Consider the following 18,468-nt stretch of genomic DNA (forward strand, 5'->3'; position numbering starts at 1 on the left):
TATTAAATTTGCTCTGTATCTCTCATCTGACATATTTATGTGCATAAAAGATCCAGGAAGATTCCGTTTAATTACACAGCCTTGAAATAATGGGTGAATTAAATACGTATTCGGCACTCACAACGTACATTAACTAACTGTCATGCTTTGTCTCCTTAGAAACATTCTGATTCTTAATCTGGCCATCGGTATAACATTATGACTCTGAAAATAGGACGGTGACTGCAATTGGTTGGTTTACCACGCCCTCTGGCTAAATGCAGGGTCATATTGCATCCATATGCATATGGTAGTGCGTCTGAAGACGCACAGCTAAACTCGAAACTTTCTAGTTCTAGTTTTACTTGTTTTTTATATTTCATTGAACTAAAAGTAGAACTAACTGATAAAAAAGTGCAAATTAAAAATTGTTCATATAAAGGACTTTTGGCTATAAAGGATACTCCCATCTTCGTATTAATTCGTTATATCGAGATTTAATGTAGTTATTTTCAAAATTCAGGAATTTGCATAAAATATACTTTTGTGCAAATGAGTTGTACTATGTTTAATATTATGCTAGAATGTTTTGCGTTAGAGCAGGAAAAATTTAAATCAAAGCAGCTTGAGCTATAAAGAATAAATTGATGTCTCATTGTACAAAAAGTTATGTTTCATAATACTTTTAGATAGTTTTGAAATTGAATTGTGTGTCTAGAATATTGAGATATATCTTTAATACTGTCAGTCTGCAGAAATTTGCGCAAACCGCAGAGCAGTTTTTGCTTACAAGGGCGGGTAGAGAAGTCGGGTGGGGGGTAAGAGTAGATTTCACTTTCCCAGTTCCACGACCTCGTCCTTGTTCCAGGGACGCCGGCACACTCTTCGTCGCCGCTACTCGGGTAACGATCTGCAGGATCAGCGTGGCAGCCTTATTACCCTTCCCAAACAGTCTAGACCACCTCACCCTACCAACCGCCTCCTCCTCCGGGACCGAGCTGTCTGCCTGTAGTCCCGGGCATCCCGCCCCCGCCATCACCTCCATATACAGCCAGAATCGCCGTGTACGTGTCGTGCGGTCATATGAGTATGGTAGAATACGAGAGGAGTGGGAGGAGAAGTTCGAGAGATAGAGGTTATTGATTTGGGTGGAAGGCGGTGATGGCGATTGTTTTCTTTACTTGTTTTTTGATAGCGTATTTTTATGGCACAAAACATTCCATTTTTTCCGGTCGAAATAATATTCAAATATATTCGGTTTAATTATTTTTAATCGATAGTTGCAACTCGAGTAGTTAAATAATTCAACGTTCGATTCCACTTGTTGGGTTCCCACTGGGGCGAATAATATTCCCCATTATTTCAGAATACTGCACGGTTAAAACTTTTTCATTTTTTATAATTTAATAGTAAACCAACGAACGTCGTAACTTGAAGTTGAGGAGAGCTATAACGTAATCATAAAAGTAGTGTATGGGCTGGCGTAGTAAATTGCGGTCGACATGCGTGAGTTCGTATTCCAGGAATACAAAATAGCGTTCCCGCCCTGCCGCCAGAGTCTCGCCACCCCCGCACTTCGTCAGGATCAATATTCCCAGACACAACACTCTCCACCCTACCTGCTCCCATTCGGCTATCGAGCTGCTTTCCTACGCATTTTCTGTTCGACGGCGCAGATTACGTATCACATAAACACGCAGAAATAGTATTTCGGGACTATTTTTATCCCGTCTACGAAATTCTATTGCTTATTTAAATTGGACTCTATAAATATAGTACTTCATACATTTATTCCTTTTACTTATAGGTACGTTTATTTTCCTATAACAGGTATTTATACATCAAGGCAGGAAACCACTACTTTCTTTTATTTAGTAGTAGAGTATGCTAATTATATGATGACTCCCAAATGACTCATGCAGTTTTTTTATTTCGACATATTTCGTATATACAGGATGTCTCGTATCTTCCGCATCAGACCATTATATAGTTATAGGTAGCGGAAAAAGTTTATTTCTCTTTCCGTGTCGAATCTATTGGTGAGTACAAAGGCGTTTCCCTAAGCGTTTGTTGAATCGCTATTGGACGACTTTAAACAGTTCCCGTGCGGTTATTATAAACATTACGGAAAAATGTTATTAGAAAGATCGTTTCAGAATAATGTATCCTACAACCGTATAATGCTCTGAGTCGGATGATACGAGACACCTGTATATTGTATGATCAAATATTGAAAATGATTCCCTTATAAAGCAAAATATGAATTTAAAATAAAGAATACAAGTCTTTTAACATACACTCTTACGTTATATGGAGAATATAGTACTCCCATTACCCAAGGAAGATTGCAAATGCCTTAAAGAACATAGCAAAAGTCTTTAAAAGAACACCCACGCAACGCAGTCGTCGCAGCGTCCGCGTCATTTCGAGAGGTAGTCCAGGGGACGTGGGCAGAGGAGGAGGACAACAGAATATAGGTCGTAGCCTTCAATGGGGTTCAAAGGTCACGGCGGGCCCGATTCAGCTGCAACAGGGGTGCGGCGTCCGGGGGCATCACAGACGGATCGATACTAAGCGCCGTCGTCGTCGCCGCCACCACCACCACCACCATAACAGCCGCCCGGACGCTGAATGAGGTTATACGAGAGAGGCCCGTTATACGCGCACACATGGATGGATCGCCTTCAATCCCATTGAATTTCCGCTGCCGCCGCCGCTGGACTACGACGCGGCGCTTCTCTATAAACGCATTCAACATTGTTCGGCAACATCGACATCCAATTTTAATAAACCCCGACATGAACAACCCCTATTATCAATGTATGAGCAGTGATGGGTATTTACATTATGGGATTATGAATTGATGAGATTCATATTGAGGGTGGAATATCGATTAATTCATACGGACCATTAGCATTATGTTCAATATTTAATCGAAATTAAATATAGAATTATATTATTGTAAGAAATTTATAATTAATTTAATATTATTTTTTGAAAAGATATACAGAAATCTCAACGGTAAAATGAATGATTCAAAAAGATTAATAGCATTCAAAAAATTTACAAACGATTCGGAACATTGTAATGGTAATAAATAAAAACGCTCGGCTTGATTCCAAGATATGTGGCAATAAATAAATGCAGATATATTATGAAAAGGAAGTTGCAATTCGAAAATACAGTAAAACCTCGATATAACGGACAAAATATTTTTAAGTCATGCTATTAATATTCTCTATTTAATAGATTAGTATATTTAAATATACAGGATGTTTTTTTTTAAACGAATATTTGAAAATAAAAGCGAAACAAAGGTTTTGTTGTGAGTTGGGTTGGATGTTTAAGCTAATGTAACTCCGAAAACATGGTACATTTATTTCATGTACCCTAACAATAAATAATATACACTTATATACTATAATATATACAGCTGTCTCACGTAACTGGTTCGTTAAATTTTTTTAAGGTTCCACTATTCATAGACATTTGAAATTTTGGTAGCATAGGTGGTTCATTCGAAACTTTCGATCTAAAATATTTTCAAGATGGCTGCCACTTCCGGTCTAGCAGAAATAGACCATAACTTCGTTATTTTAAATGGAATGGAACCTTTTAATTGTACATAAAAAAATATGTTAGCTATTAAAAAACAATTAAATACAATTGAAAGGTATAATAAAAACTGTAGCATTCCATTTAAAATAACGAGGTTATGGTCTACTTCCGGTAGACCGGAAGTGGCAGCCATCTTGAAAATATTTTAGATCGAAAGTTCCGAATGAACAACCCGTGTTGCCAAAATTTCAAAACTGTACGAAATAGTAGACCCTAAAAAAGTTCTAACGAACCAGTTACGTGAGACACCTGTATACGCAGTGTACATAAAGTATGAAATCAATTCGATAAAAATTTGAGGGATATTCTTCCAGAAAAAATTCTTAAATATCTGTGTGATATTTTTTAATTATTTTTATTTTCTATATAAATTTCGCATTAGCTGAATTAATTTTATATACAACAATGAATATCGAAAATGAAACTTGGAGTAGTGGTGAATCGGAGATTGATGAACAAGTAGATTTGGATATGACAGAGGAATCTAAAGTTGAAGCTATTGATACAGCAGATGATCAATCTGATGAACCTAATGTTGATGTGGTTTATGCCAATTGGTACCCCTCAATAAAGGACTTTATTGGACAAGCTTGCATTATTGAAAATATTTCAGTAAAAGGCGATACCCCATTAGATTATTTTGAATTCTTTTTTGGTTCGTTTCTCCTAGATACCATAAGAATACAAACCAATATTTATCAAGACCGAAAAAAATCGTGTACATATGAAGCCGTGGAGCCCCGTGACCGAAAATGAATTAAGTATTTTTTTTTTTGCATTATCAATTAATATGGGACACGTTGTGGAACTTACTGTTGTGGAAAGGACGACTAAAGTTCAAGCAGTACTTACCTCTCAAAAGAAAACGTTTTGGTATCAAATTGTTTGAACTGGTGGACTGTGAAACCGGATTTTTACTTGATTTTATTGTGTATACTGGCTCAGACATAGATTATGATAAATTTAACTTAGGAGTTTCGGGGATATCATAATAAGGGTCATATATTATTTATTGATAATTGGTACTCATCCACAGCTTGCAGAATTTCTACACAGCCGAAATACAGGAGTTTGCAGAACAAAAAAAAATCGAAAAGGAATGCCCGGTTTGACATCTAAGCTAAACCGTGGTGAAGTAGAAGTTGCCCACACCGACGTCTGGATGGTACTGAAATGGATGAATAAAAAATAAGTTTTTGTCATAACAACAGTTCATGAAGTCGACTTTTGTGCAACTGGTAAAAGAACTATAAACCTCAGCAAGACATTATAAAACCACGTTGTATTCATCATGACTACAATAAAAATATGGGGCTATTGACAATATCGACAGACAGCTATCTTTGACGGAGACGGTGAGAAAATCAATGAAGTGGTACCGACACTGTGCGGTTATTATAAACATTTCGACAAAATTTTATTAGAAAGATCGCTTCAGAATAATGTATCCTGCAACCGTATAATGCTCTGATGCGGAAGATACCGGACATCCTGTATACTATAATCAGGTTATCAAAAAAAAGTTTAAATATACAAAAAATAAGTCTAATATTACAACGTTTGCTCAGAATAACGCTAAGAAAAGAGTAATATATTAGGAAACATTCTACATAATACAATGTTATGTTATATACATACTATGAGACAAAAAGGTTTATTACCTAAATCTTACATTTTACATGAAAATGATTCAAATGATAGCTGTTCTGTACGAAGGTGGAAATAAAACGATTTTTTGACATTATTTTCAAAGTCATACGAAGGTCACGACCATTTTTTTATATAGGACGCAATATTTTTTATTGAAAAATCTGAATCTATGATAAAAAAGTAAAGTATTCTGTAAAATAGTTATTTTTGATACAAGATAGCGAAATGACACATTCTCGTTCGAGAATGCAAAAGAATTTTGTTGTCGTGTACCAAACAACATTTTTTCGAAAACTGCGTATTCTAAAGTTATAAATTAATAAAAAGACCAAATTCAGGATAATGACATTTAGGTCCATTACTACCATCTTTAAGTTAAATTTATCTTATAGATAAACCCAATACTAGCCAATCAAAACGCGTAAAATAGCCGTAACCGTGGTAATAATCCCTTAGATAGCATAACCAGAAGATGGTAGTAACGAGCCTTAGAATTCATTTAATGTTATGTTAAAAATTTAACGTCACATCGATTTAACCTCACATATTGAACAAATGTACTATTATAAATTTGCATTTAAACATGAAATGAAATTGAAAAATGTTAAATTGTTATGATGAAAAATATTTATTAGATTTCAGTGCTACTATATTGTTTCGACTCGAACGAATGAGTCGTCTTCAGGCACGACTGTAAATTAAAATTATAAAATAAAAAATCTTAATTAAAGAAAAATTATAATAAAAATATTTACTGTCGTAAATTTAGTGGCAAAACTTGCGTAAGATGTACATACATTGGAATGTTAACAAAAAACTTCATTAAAAAAGCAAAATGTTGTAGAGAGAAAAAAAAGGGAAAAATTCAAAAAATATTAGTGTTTCCAACAAAAATGAAAAAAATTTTTACAAGTTGTATATTAAAGGGTTAAAGATTAAAATGAAATGATATTGAAAATTTAAACGATATAATAAAAAATTTGAGAAGTTTTCGAAAAAGATATAAAAACAAAAAGTAGCAAATTGAAAAATTTACAAAAAATTAAAATTAAATCAGAATGATAATTAACAAGAAAAATTTTAACTTTAAATGAAAAATAACAAAACAACTGAACTAAAAATCTATTCAGAAGTGTAACATGCGCATGTTAAATAAAAATTAAATTAAAATTAAAGGATTTTGAGAATTAAAAATAAAAATAAATGTTTAAATTTCTTTTCACAACATGAAGTTACAAAACAAAAGAAAAATTCTGAAAACTAAAAGAAAGATGGTCTACCCATGGGTTCTCCCATATCGGGCATTATTTCGAATATCTTTGTGAACAATTTAGAAGAACAACTTTTTTCCAAAAAATATGATCTATTCACTAAAGACATAAAATTCTATTGCAGATATGTCGATGATATTCTCATAGTTTATGAGGGGAATCGTGCTAAGCTCAAAGGACTTGAAAATGTTTTTAATAATATTAATTGTTTAAATTTTACTATAGAGGAGGAAGTTGAACGCCGCCTTAATTTTTTCATTTTAATCTTTAACCCCTTAACATTCAACTTGTAAACATTTTTTTCATTTTTGTTGGAAACACTAATATTTTTTGAATTTTTCCCTTCTTTTTCTCTCTACAACATTTTGCTTTTTTAATGAAGTTTTTTGTTAACATTCCAATGTATGTACATCTTACGCAAGTTTTGCCACTAAATTTACGACGGTAAATATTTTTATTATAATTTTTCTTTAATTAAGATTTTTTATTTTATAATTTTAATTTACAGTTGTGCCTGAAGACGACTCATTCGTTCGAGTCGAAACAATATTGTAGCACTGAAATCTAATAAATATTTTTTATCATAACAATTTAACATTTTTCAATTTTTAATATAATAATGAACCTGGAGAAATCATTGGCTATGAAATGAAATGATAAAACAATTAAATGTTGATTATTTTGTGTTTATAATTTGTTCATGACAATAAATTAACAATTAATAGTATCAAATTCTTTGATTGTCGTAGCTGGACGTAAAAGTCTTTTACGTCCAGGACGCAAAAGACTATCGTTTTGACGGTCGCTAAGTACTACGCAAAAGTCAACTTTTAATAGCAGTTTTCGAAAAAAATTTTTTTATTTGCGTTGGTATTTTGCCAGTTAATTGGACCCTGCATAAAATGTCATAATTAATAAAAAATGATAATTTCATGTTATTCAGGGACCTCCAAATCCTTTAAAAACCTTTCTGTTCCAATTTGAAAACTTGAAAATTTTTTCTTACCACCACTTAAGTGGTGGTCTATGTTATCAGTACTTTGTATATGATAAATATATCATATAAAGTACATTTTGTATCGATTTTCTTCAGACAATATGTTACCTAAAATACCGGCCCTCTAATGGTTAAATGGAGGTTGTTCTGAACTTCTTACTAAAAAAATATCTTCTCTTAATAAATAACTTTAATGAAACTAAAGGTTATAGTTATAAATAGTAATACTAAAACCATATGTATAATTTATAATGCAATAAATTTTAAGAGATAATTTTTTTGAGGAATAAAGATAATATATTAATGTTCCCCCTGAAGCTAACAAAACAGGAGACTAACCGAGGGAAGGGAAGTATGAGGGTGAAAGAGGCGTCGGCGACGAGTCGGCGCGTTGCATCGCTGATATTGAGGTCAGAGACTGCACCGTAGTCGGTAATGGGGAGGGGTTGAATCCGATGAGGGGGTGGTACCGTCGGAACGAGCACCCTTTAAATTAAAGCTGCACCCTTCGCCCGGCGCCCCAGTGAAGAAGGGTGCAGCTCCCTTGGCACGCATTTGATGCGAAGCTACAGCTACGTCCTCGTCGTCAAAGGGGATGCACCCCCTCGGGTGGGTTGCAATTTTTCTTCCTTTGTGGCGGCACGTTACAAACCAGGAAGGGGTTGTCATTCACGTCCCGTAGGATGAAGCGGGGACGTCCGCTGACGACGTTGATACCCTTTTGTTGCATAATCATTGGCGTATTGTGGTGGATTCGGGGACAGCTTCCGGTGATGTGAAATGTATCCGCGATTTACCTCGGGTTTCAATAGTTTCAAGTTGAAAAGAACCCAGGTGCGAAATGATTCAATTGAATAGCAAAGCGTTAAAATATAGATTACATTTCCCGGTAACGTTTATTATAAAGTAAAAAAATCCTTTGTTGATGTATAAAAGAGTGTAATGGAATTAAAAATTAAATTTATAGATGCATTTAAATCGTCCTCTAACATTGCAATTCATCTCAGCTTTAAGCGCACCATCAAATAGCCAAGGTCTTCCTCTACTCGTTAGAGAAGTTTAACTCCTTTGACCACTCCACCAGCCGCTAATCGGGGAACGGTAAATGCTGGAACGGAAATAGCCTTCGACTAAGCCGGAGAAGTTCTACGTTCCGAGGTCACAGTTCCAAGGATATCGAAATCCCACGGGATCCTGTGTACGCAACGCGGAGGCAAAATCCAGTGCACCGAGTGGCCTCCAACGTTCGTTCTCTCTCTCTTCGTGTGGCAACGTAATAGGGAGCGAGAGATTCTCGTTACAAGGACGGAGTCTGGAAATGGGTTATACCGATTGGGTCAACGCGAAACTAGGTCATCACCTATCCCGGGAAAATCATATTACGGCTTGCAACCCCGCTCGCAGGTCGTTATAATGTTGTTGTTCGTCCTCGAGTTGCTTGTGACGAAGCCACCGCCCGAAATAGGTTTCCTCAATGGATACACTCTATTGGACGGCACACGTTTTCCACGAATTTCAGAGCGTAGTAAATTAATTGAAAAGTTCATCGAGTGGAATGCACGAATACATTAGGAGAACTTCCCCGTAATTAAAAGAGTTGAAAGCAAATCACTTTGCGGTTGTTGTTGCGGAGAATCTAATTTAGGTCACGGTTGTCTTAATTCACAGAATTGCAAATTTTATAATTTAATTTATTCTTTTACAAGACCCTATTTATACTAACTACCCCCCCATTTAGCCATCATTAATGTTGACTACATATTAAATTTTAATTAAACAAACCAATTTCCTCTGAAACATAGCCCAACAATGTCGGGATAAAATTTATCGTTTGGCAACATTGTCAGCCCGACAACTATATCGTAGCCTGCCTGAAGCGATAAATCAACTAGCGATAAGAGGGCAGAACGCTGTATAATGCCGAACGCCCGATGACATATACGAGGGCGCGGCACTGTCGGGGTGACATTAAGGGCGACACAGACGGGGGGCTGTACGTGACAGTGCCTCCCTACTCCCAGAGTGGCTTGACCTATACCAAGAGTTTGAGGTCATCCTGCTTTATCGGGCTTCATAATATGCTTTTTACTTTTTGAGTTATTGGCCGATGGCTTTAACTGAAACTTTGTAGGTTAGTGTCGTTATGTAAGATACCAACATTTAAAAATTAAAGTGATTGGTTTAAGTTTTATTTTTTGATTTTTCCATTTAATCGCTAACGATGTCGTTATGCTCTTAACGAACATTAATACCTTGCTCGCTGAAAAGAGTGTTGCAGTATACAATTAACAGCAGTGCAGTGACATAAAATATGCTCAACCGTCTTCTCGTCCTCCACACATGGTCAGCATTCAACACCGTCGGCTAGACCCAACAAATTGAGGAGTGCTTTTAATCGACAGTACCCGTAAAGACACCCAGCAAGTCCTAAAATGAATTCAGGTTTGACAGTGGCGATGTTAATAAACACCTTAGCATGTCTCATTCCAGGAGATCTGGTCCACAGTAGGCGAAGTCTCTCTTCAGCCCACAGTCCAATCCTATGTTTGGCCATCGCAAATGATACACCAATTGCTGGTTCTGACCCCACAAACGCTTTAGCGCTGCCCTCTCGTGCTAACTCATCTGCTACTTCATTGCCAGCAACCCTGAGTGACCTAGCACTCAGATCAGAGAAACTCTGTTATCACAACTCAGTGTGTTTAATGTTCCCTTACAGTTATTAGCCGACACGGTTTTCACGGCTTGCAGCGCCTCAAGATTTTAGCACTTATGTCAATAGCAAATACTTCCGCTTAGAATATAGTACAGTACGTACCCAGACTGTAAGCTTAATCCGAGATTTTCGATCCAGGACTGCCGGTCAGACAGTACAATCTGATATCGAGTAAAGATGCTTCAACTCGATTTATTAAACTGGGTTAACTCGAGTTGAGGTTATTTCAACTCAATTCGAGTTAGACTGTTACTAACTCAAGTTAGGTTTACATTTTGCGCGACCACCAGTGGTACGGTGCCTGCGGCTCGACATTGTCGTTAAATCAAACTGAAAATAACATTTTAATTGAACCGCCTTTGTCGCTACCACCGGCTTCTTCTTCATCACTTGATGTTGAACCTCCAATAAAACGATTCAAGCAAACTCGCTTAACCATACCATTTTCGGCAGAAAGTTTTGCAGAAATCTGGAGATGATGCGTTGATTCAAATGATAGTTCAGGATTACCAACCTTTACAAATTGTCGAAAATAAAGGTTTGCGAAAATACACCAAAATATTAAATACCGATTATGACCTGCCTTCCAGGAAAAAATTGACTCAGATGTTGTCTACAACTCGTAAGGAAAAATTGCACGACGTTGAACATATTGCTTTGACATCAGATATTTAGATGTCACACAGTAATAAAAGTTTCATTAGTGTGACCGTCCATTTTATAGAAGAAACAAAATTGCAATCAATAGCTATTTCTACTTCTGAAATACCAGATAATCATACAGCTGAAAATATAGCAAATGTTATTCAACAAATATTGGATGAGTGGCAGATAAGTTCTAAATTAGTAACTACACTGCAGCTTCAATGAAAAAAGCAGTTGCAAAATTTTAAATAAGTAAAATCATTTCTGTGTAGTCCACACTCTTAATCTTGCTGAATGAAGACTGTATAGAGAAAGATGGAATTAATTTAGGAGATACCACCGCTAAAAATAATCAGTTATTGTAAGTAATAAATAAATGCCGAGCGATTGTTTCACATTTTAAACATAACATAAAATGCAAAAATGCAGCAAAAGCTACTGTTCTAAAGCTTTCTTGATCCACGATATAAAAAATTAACATTTAGTTCAAAAAGCAATGCTAACAATGCGCGAATGCGGATAAGAAATGAACTAAACGACTGCTAATCAACGAAAACCTAAAACTCAACCGACCAAACTTCTACATCTACTGTTTTTGCCGCTATATATGGGATATAAAAGATGTAGAATGAGACACCGAAGACGACTAAAAAATAAAATATGGAGGGTGCCATTTAAGAAAATGAAGTTATGGTAGTTCCAAATTTTGAAAAGTTAACGTGCCATAGTAAAGTGATCAAACGTTCTAGACCGCAGTTCTCGGCACCAAAACATACTCCATCATGTTGCTTAAGCATGTTCTCAATCCTAAATTGATATCCCAAAAATTGAGTGTTTTCTGATTTTTTGAACAAATGTCTGCTGCAGCAGATTTTTCTAGAAAAATTCGAATAACTCGAGAACGACCGAATCAAATTACAAAAAGTAAAGTTATTTATAAACCTTGAAAACAGACAAATCCAAATATGTAAAAATATACAGGATGTTCCATTTAAAAAAATTAAGTTGGTGGCGACTTCCGGTATAACCGGAAGTGCAAGAAATCTGAAAATATTTTAGACGAAGAGATCGTAATTGATAATACTTAAGTCTGAATTCTCAAATTTTTATTTTCGCCAGAACCCCAGAAACGTCTAATGACCGGTCTCGCTGAGACACCCTGTATATCATCAGTCAAGTCAAGAAGGGCTGTGGCACAGCTATACTGACTCCTAAAACCAGATTGTTTATCTGGTAGTATATTATAAGTATGTAAAAAGGATCTTAGTTGCTCCGCCATAATTTTCTCTAACACTTTAGACAAATCCGGAAGGATGGCAATAGACCTCAAATCTTTAAGCTCTTTAACTGGTTTCGTTCTAGGAACAGGAGTCACCAGACCACATTTCAGAGTACATTCAAAATACGAGAACAACACAACCTAGAGATCTAGAGAAATATCATCCGAGCCAACACTAGTAAACTTCAACAAAAGCAAATACCGCTCTATAGTATCCATAGACACTTTCTTGAAGGTAAAAGGAGTACAGTCAGGATTTAATTGATTGGTATGATAGGAAGTTAATAACTCCTCCGAGTCAGGCTTAATAACAACATCAGCAACAGATTCAGAAGAAAAGAAGATGACACTATCAGGGGCAGCCAGGATATCTGATATTATTCACAAGTCTTCCATTGACTTTTATTCCTTCCTAAATGTTTCCTCTTGTATATTGGAGTACCTTTTTGGAGTACATGTTGAAAACAATTAGTGAGAGTATATACAACAGCTGTTGGTCAATTTATGTTCTATCGTTATGGATGCCGTTTGCTCCCAAAACTTAAACTTCTTAATCTTGTTATTATATCGGCATTAAATGTACCAACACATGATCTTTTCTTAATTACAATTCTTAACGGAACTTTTGAAGGTCTTGAAATTTTATGGCACCCTCAATAAAAATATATTATTTCCATCAAACTTTGCCATAGTTAATTTTATGATTCTATTTTATTATTGGTTTCATAGAACTCATGAAGAGAGTACTTCGGAGTTATGAAACTAATTCTGGAAAGAAATTTCCGGTGTTGATCCAGCATAATAATTTCTTATATGTAATAACGATATATTTTTCTTTCATACATATGCATAGAGTAATCTACACAGTTAAAGTGAAGCTTAACAAAACAAATCGCAATGTGTGTCCATTATAAACTTCCTCTTATACTTCAAAGGTCATTCACTACCAGACAGCAATTCATTAACATTTATCGAGTGCAGTGTCAATTTTCGCCAGCACGCTACATCAACGAAACAACGTCGCAGTCGGCTCGTGTAGTGCACAGTCAGTCACTCAGTCAGTTAGTCAGTCAGTCACCAAGTCTCACGCGATTAGCGAGACAATTTATGTCGTCTGTCTCAAATTGTTTGGGTGTCTATCTATCCTTATGTGGAGCGGCGGCCAAGTGTGCGCTGCCCTTAAGTGGAACCATCCTGCGTCGTCGGTAAGGAAGGGAGTATGCTGCACATGCACGCGACGGTGGTGACGTCAACCATTTGACCGGACCGAATCAAGGCCGCCTCCTTCTTGTCCCCGCCGCCGCCGCCGTTGCGTTCTCCACAATTGCGCTATTGATGCGGGGGCTTTTCTCTCTCTCCGCGGCCCGCCACAACGATGCGACAACGCAAGGTTAATTCAATGTACTTAACTGCGGCCGCTCCTCCGACGATGCGATCGCTATGAATGTCGGCCGTTCACCGAGTGGCACACAGAGAGCTCGACTTTAGCCTTCCATCGCAATGCAATTAACATTGAACCAACAACTAACAATAAAATTACATTTAAATAAGAATTTTTCAAGAAAAACATCTTTCTTTTAATATTAAAATGATACATGTTCAATAAATAGCCAATGTTGGCAGAATTAACAACATTTTCATGCATATTTATTCATATGATTGTGTCACCGAATTAAAATTAAATCAGGTCATTGCACAACATTACCACAGCAAAGTCACATGGAAGGAGAAAAACTTTTAAATAGGAATAAATAAACACCTGTTTTAATTCAAGCAACCATAATAATGAAATATGTAACAGTCTACATCAATACTAATACATATATTCTCAATAGTCATAATATCAAATTATTAATATACTAAATGATAATTATAATTTATATTACTAATTCAACGTAGAGGTATTGAATAGTACCGCGTCTAATTCAGGAATAGCCACTCTTAGCAAAACAGTACAAGATTCCAAACATAACTAATTGAAGATATTAATATTTAAAAGCTATTAGTGCAAATATCTTATACAAATTATACCGAGAAGCAACTGGAATAATATATCAAGACATAGGTGTTTCATATATCTTTTTGATCAAGTTATGTATGGTTTTTTATTTATTAAAACAAAGTTATCTTTATTACAATAAAGATGTAAATAATATTTGCGATTTAGAACCTGGAACATTCGAACCATTTTGCGACCCAGCTCTATGATCAATATAGACGAAGAGACTCGACTTGAATTGCAATATCGGAGATATGATGGAAAATGATTACTCGTTGTATTTCTGTGGCAATGAAGAATGACTAAGAGAATGCGGAGTTGGATGCATAATACCCAAAAGAATCCATACATCAGATAATAATCAATGGATCATAATAATAAAAGAACAACTTCACAATACATCTTCATGTTACAACTGAGACTGCAGAAAAGCATGTTGTCGATAGCTTCTAGGATGAACTAACAAACAGTATGTGAGAGAATTTCAAAACATGATGATGTTATATAGTCCTAGAAGATTTTAATACTAAACTTGGGAGAGAGGACTGTTTTGCCGATATTTTTGGTAAAACAACCTCCATGAAGAAACAAGTAGTGGGATTCAGAAATGCACTATTTGTAGCAACAACTTGAAAGTCATGAGCACTTTACCCCTACGGAAAAATATGCATTGAGAAACGTGGCAGATATCGGGAACAAATAAGATCAACCAAATAGAGCATGTCTTAGTCTGTAAGAGATGGCACTACTTTTATCCAGAACATTATTAAATATCAGATTAATAGTAGCAACTTTAGTACCACAGCGTGAAGCGCTGTTGCACTAATCTATACTGTTCAGTCTAGTGGTGGAAGCAGCCATCGAAAAATTATATGCTGCTGGGTATTTTGATACTAAAACATCGCAGTATGGATATATGTTGACATCAGTGGAAATATGAGAGGACTGAAAAAAAACTTTATAATATTAGCCAACGAAATGCAGAGAAAAGGGCTGGAAATAAACGGAGGCAAGACTAAATACATGACACTACAACGAAACACAGCCATGAACAGAAGAACACGTTTGAAACAGTACAATAATTTTTCTATCTAGGTTCACAAATTATATAGAATTGCTTATGCAGTAATTAAATAAACTCCCATGACGTAAACGGTGCTACGAGAAAGTACTCAAATCTGAAATGTTGAGCAGAAATATATAACTAACTGTATGTATCGGCTATATAAAAGCTTTATTAGACCAATAGTTAAACAGTTCATAAGATATTTGAATGAAAAGTTTGACGGCGCCATGAATCGGCGTCTTCTACATTATATATATTTACTATATTATATATCTACTATATTCATTACAAAGTCTTGGGAAGTTGTATCTTCTGCCTCTGTAAATGTGATCCACGTAGTTTGTCTTTCGTTTGTTTACAATTGCTAGAATCTTTCTATCCACATTCATTCTTCTTACAATTAGTGCCGATTTAATGGTAGTGTGTTTCGTCTACAATATTTTAAGCAGAATGTCTTACCGATACTTAAAAGTGTTTAGCGATACTGTGCGATTTGTTAGTAATTTCTTCATTCTGAGGACTGTGCTCCTTGCATTTTCTATGCGACATCGCACTTCTACTTCCAGATTCAAATCCCCTTATTATTCAGCATCCCAGGTCTTTCTCTCGAAATCGTGTTAATACCATTTTGTAGCCTTTCGTGGCTGTTAGCCACCATAACAGTATTAGTCGTATATCTTATAGTAGTATTATTCATAAGTCTTCCATTGACTTTTATTCTTTTCTAGATGTTTATTCTTGCGTGTTGAAGAAGTATATGTTGTTGCACAGCTGTTGGTCAATTTATGTTTTATCCTTATGGATGCTGTTTGCTCCCAGTACACATTTTTGATCATATTGACGTTGTAATTTTTCGAATTCTAAACAGCGTTTTTCGAACCAACTTTCTTTTGCCTTCCATATGAGTTTTGTAATGTTTTTGTGGATTTTGTTCCATTTCTTGTTGTTTTTGTGCTTGTACTTTCTTCTTTCCCTCATCCAAGTTAGAATTTTTTCAATCATCCAATTTTGTTTTGCTCTCTTACTCTTTTAAATGCCTGCTACTGGCACCTCTATTGTTTCTGTTACATTCAGTTGTTTAATTATTTTTATTATTCAGTTGCACTGATATTTTATCTTTTCTTTCTTCATTTTCTTCTTGGACCTTCTTTAGTTTAATCTCAAGTCTGAACCAATGTCTCAACCAGCTTCTCATTCCGTTTCTATTCCTTTTATCTATCAATATATAGACTATCTAATTTCTTATTACCGTTTTTATTGTCACCTGGTCCTTTCCATGTGTACAGTCGCCTTTTTTTCGTTTTCGCTAAGACCATAATCTCCCACTATGACTCCTCCTTTTCCTATTTTTGTTTTAAACTCGCCCATGATTCAAGATTGTTTGCGGTTATGTCGCTTTAACCGTTGGAGGTAGACTAAAAATCCTGTTCAATGGTGTAGATTTGTAAAAAGTAACCATTTTGACGTTTATGCCGTTTTGCCTTGGCAGTGATGATCTTTTCCACATTTTCTCCAATATTGTTGCGACACCATTATAGTGTTGACGGTTGTCATTACCTATATAATACATGATATAGTCATCAATGTCGGTTTGACGTGTTTCGGACCATCTGACGTCGCTCACACCCAGTATGTTTATGTGCTTTCATGAATGCTCTTGTTCTGTTCGTCCCAATCTATATGTTTAACGTTGTAGTTCCCATCAGCAATAAATCTTTTTCCTAAATGTGCCAGGAGTGTTACGTATCTCTCTTTTGTGCGTTATGTAGGCTGTAAACTACATCGACACTCAATTTTTATTTTGATGAGTTAACTCCGATTACTGTTAGTTGTACTACCAGCTTTGGCTTGATAATAAAAAAATGCACGTCATTGTAATTTACAAAGATTGCTGCCCTAATTAAGATAAAGAAGAGAAGGCAGAGGCAAGATATCGAACGAAGTTATCCTTCATCAACACAAACACATTCCAAAAAAAAAATTATTATCTTGTGTGGCACTTCGCAACATTTTTTGTCAATTGCGTCTCTAACACATCGAAAATCGTCCATGGACTTCCTCAACATCATTAGTAGTCTCATACCATAATCTCTTAACCTCTCATACTTTTCAGGGTAATCCCTTATCTACCCCGATATTTCGCCAAAAATCTTTCATTATCTTACCCTGTATCTATCAGTATCGTTCCAACCCTTTCTCAACATTGCTGTTACACTTTTAACCCGCTTAACATTCTGAGTATGCCCTCTATAAAATTGAGATCTGGAAAAATTTTGGGTTAACTTCGCATATATGGCAAATTAAGTTTCGCAGTTTCGTTCATGATAGATTACGTTACAAATAATTTTCGACTTTCAATTTTATCTCATCCTTCCATTTTATAGCTGTTATCATATATTAATATAGTACGGTTACTAATAAGTAATTATTTCATATTTTTAATAAAAAATTTTGTGTTATTTACCGTTGTACTAACTATATTATTACTTCTATGATATAAATTATGAGCAGTACGATCTAAATATTTTACCGCTACAGAAAAATCATTTTTGAATTGTAACCCAGTTATCGTTTTAATTAAATAGATTTACGAACTCTACTGAAAACCAGTCCTATAAATCCTAATTAAACTAACAGTATTCGCGCATCGTAAAGCAACATTCGATATATCATTATAAAAGGTGTACTTGCAAAACTCTGGACCTCAACCTCGTTACTTCTGCAAGGCTAATACTTGATTATTACGTATGTAAATAACATAATTGATGTATGATTGCCTGCCTTGTACAAGGTACTCCGTGCTCTTCAAAGAGCACGTAATAATAGTAATGCGGGTAGGTAGTAATAAAGTATGGTGCAGTTGATGATGGGTTTTGGTGAATTTACTTACGATTGGTACAGTCTTAGATACAGTTCTTTTTTGCGATGTCAACGTTGTGGCTAGCCTGCAACAAAAAAAAACACAATGTAAAATTAAGAAAGATTGAACGTTGTAGCTTTCTAAGTAAGCGTCGTATCCTTGAAATTTTATAGCCCGGCGATTTCGCTGGGCGCGTAAATAAGTGCGATTTCTTAAATTGTTTCGAAAGTAGTTTTCGAGTCCTAAAACGAAACGGCTAAAGAGATCGGAATTTCGCAACAAATTTAGTACAATTACTAATTTATTTTTATAACTTCCTTTACAACTTTATCGTAGCATTATCTGCAGTAACAGTGTCGCACGGATAATATTCGCTTGTTGTTGAGAG

The 18,468-nt window shown here is 35.5% G+C and overlaps 1 protein-coding gene across 3 annotated transcripts in view; it reads right to left on the minus strand.

Moving 5' to 3' along the window:
* The window catches only part of LOC111413156 (Ecdysone receptor), a 178,548-nt gene that overhangs the window by 123,163 nt on the left and 36,917 nt on the right, over positions 1–18,468 (minus strand). For all 3 annotated transcript variants that reach the window (XM_023044040.2, XM_023044038.2, XM_023044039.2), the window contains exon 2: positions 18,111–18,165. The gene's annotated coding sequence lies outside the window, so the exon portion shown is untranslated. The remainder of the gene's footprint in view (positions 1–18,110; positions 18,166–18,468) is intronic.

This window comes from Onthophagus taurus, chromosome 2 (genome assembly GCF_036711975.1).
Source record: "Onthophagus taurus isolate NC chromosome 2, IU_Otau_3.0, whole genome shotgun sequence".
NCBI lineage: Eukaryota > Metazoa > Arthropoda > Insecta > Coleoptera > Scarabaeidae > Onthophagus > Onthophagus taurus.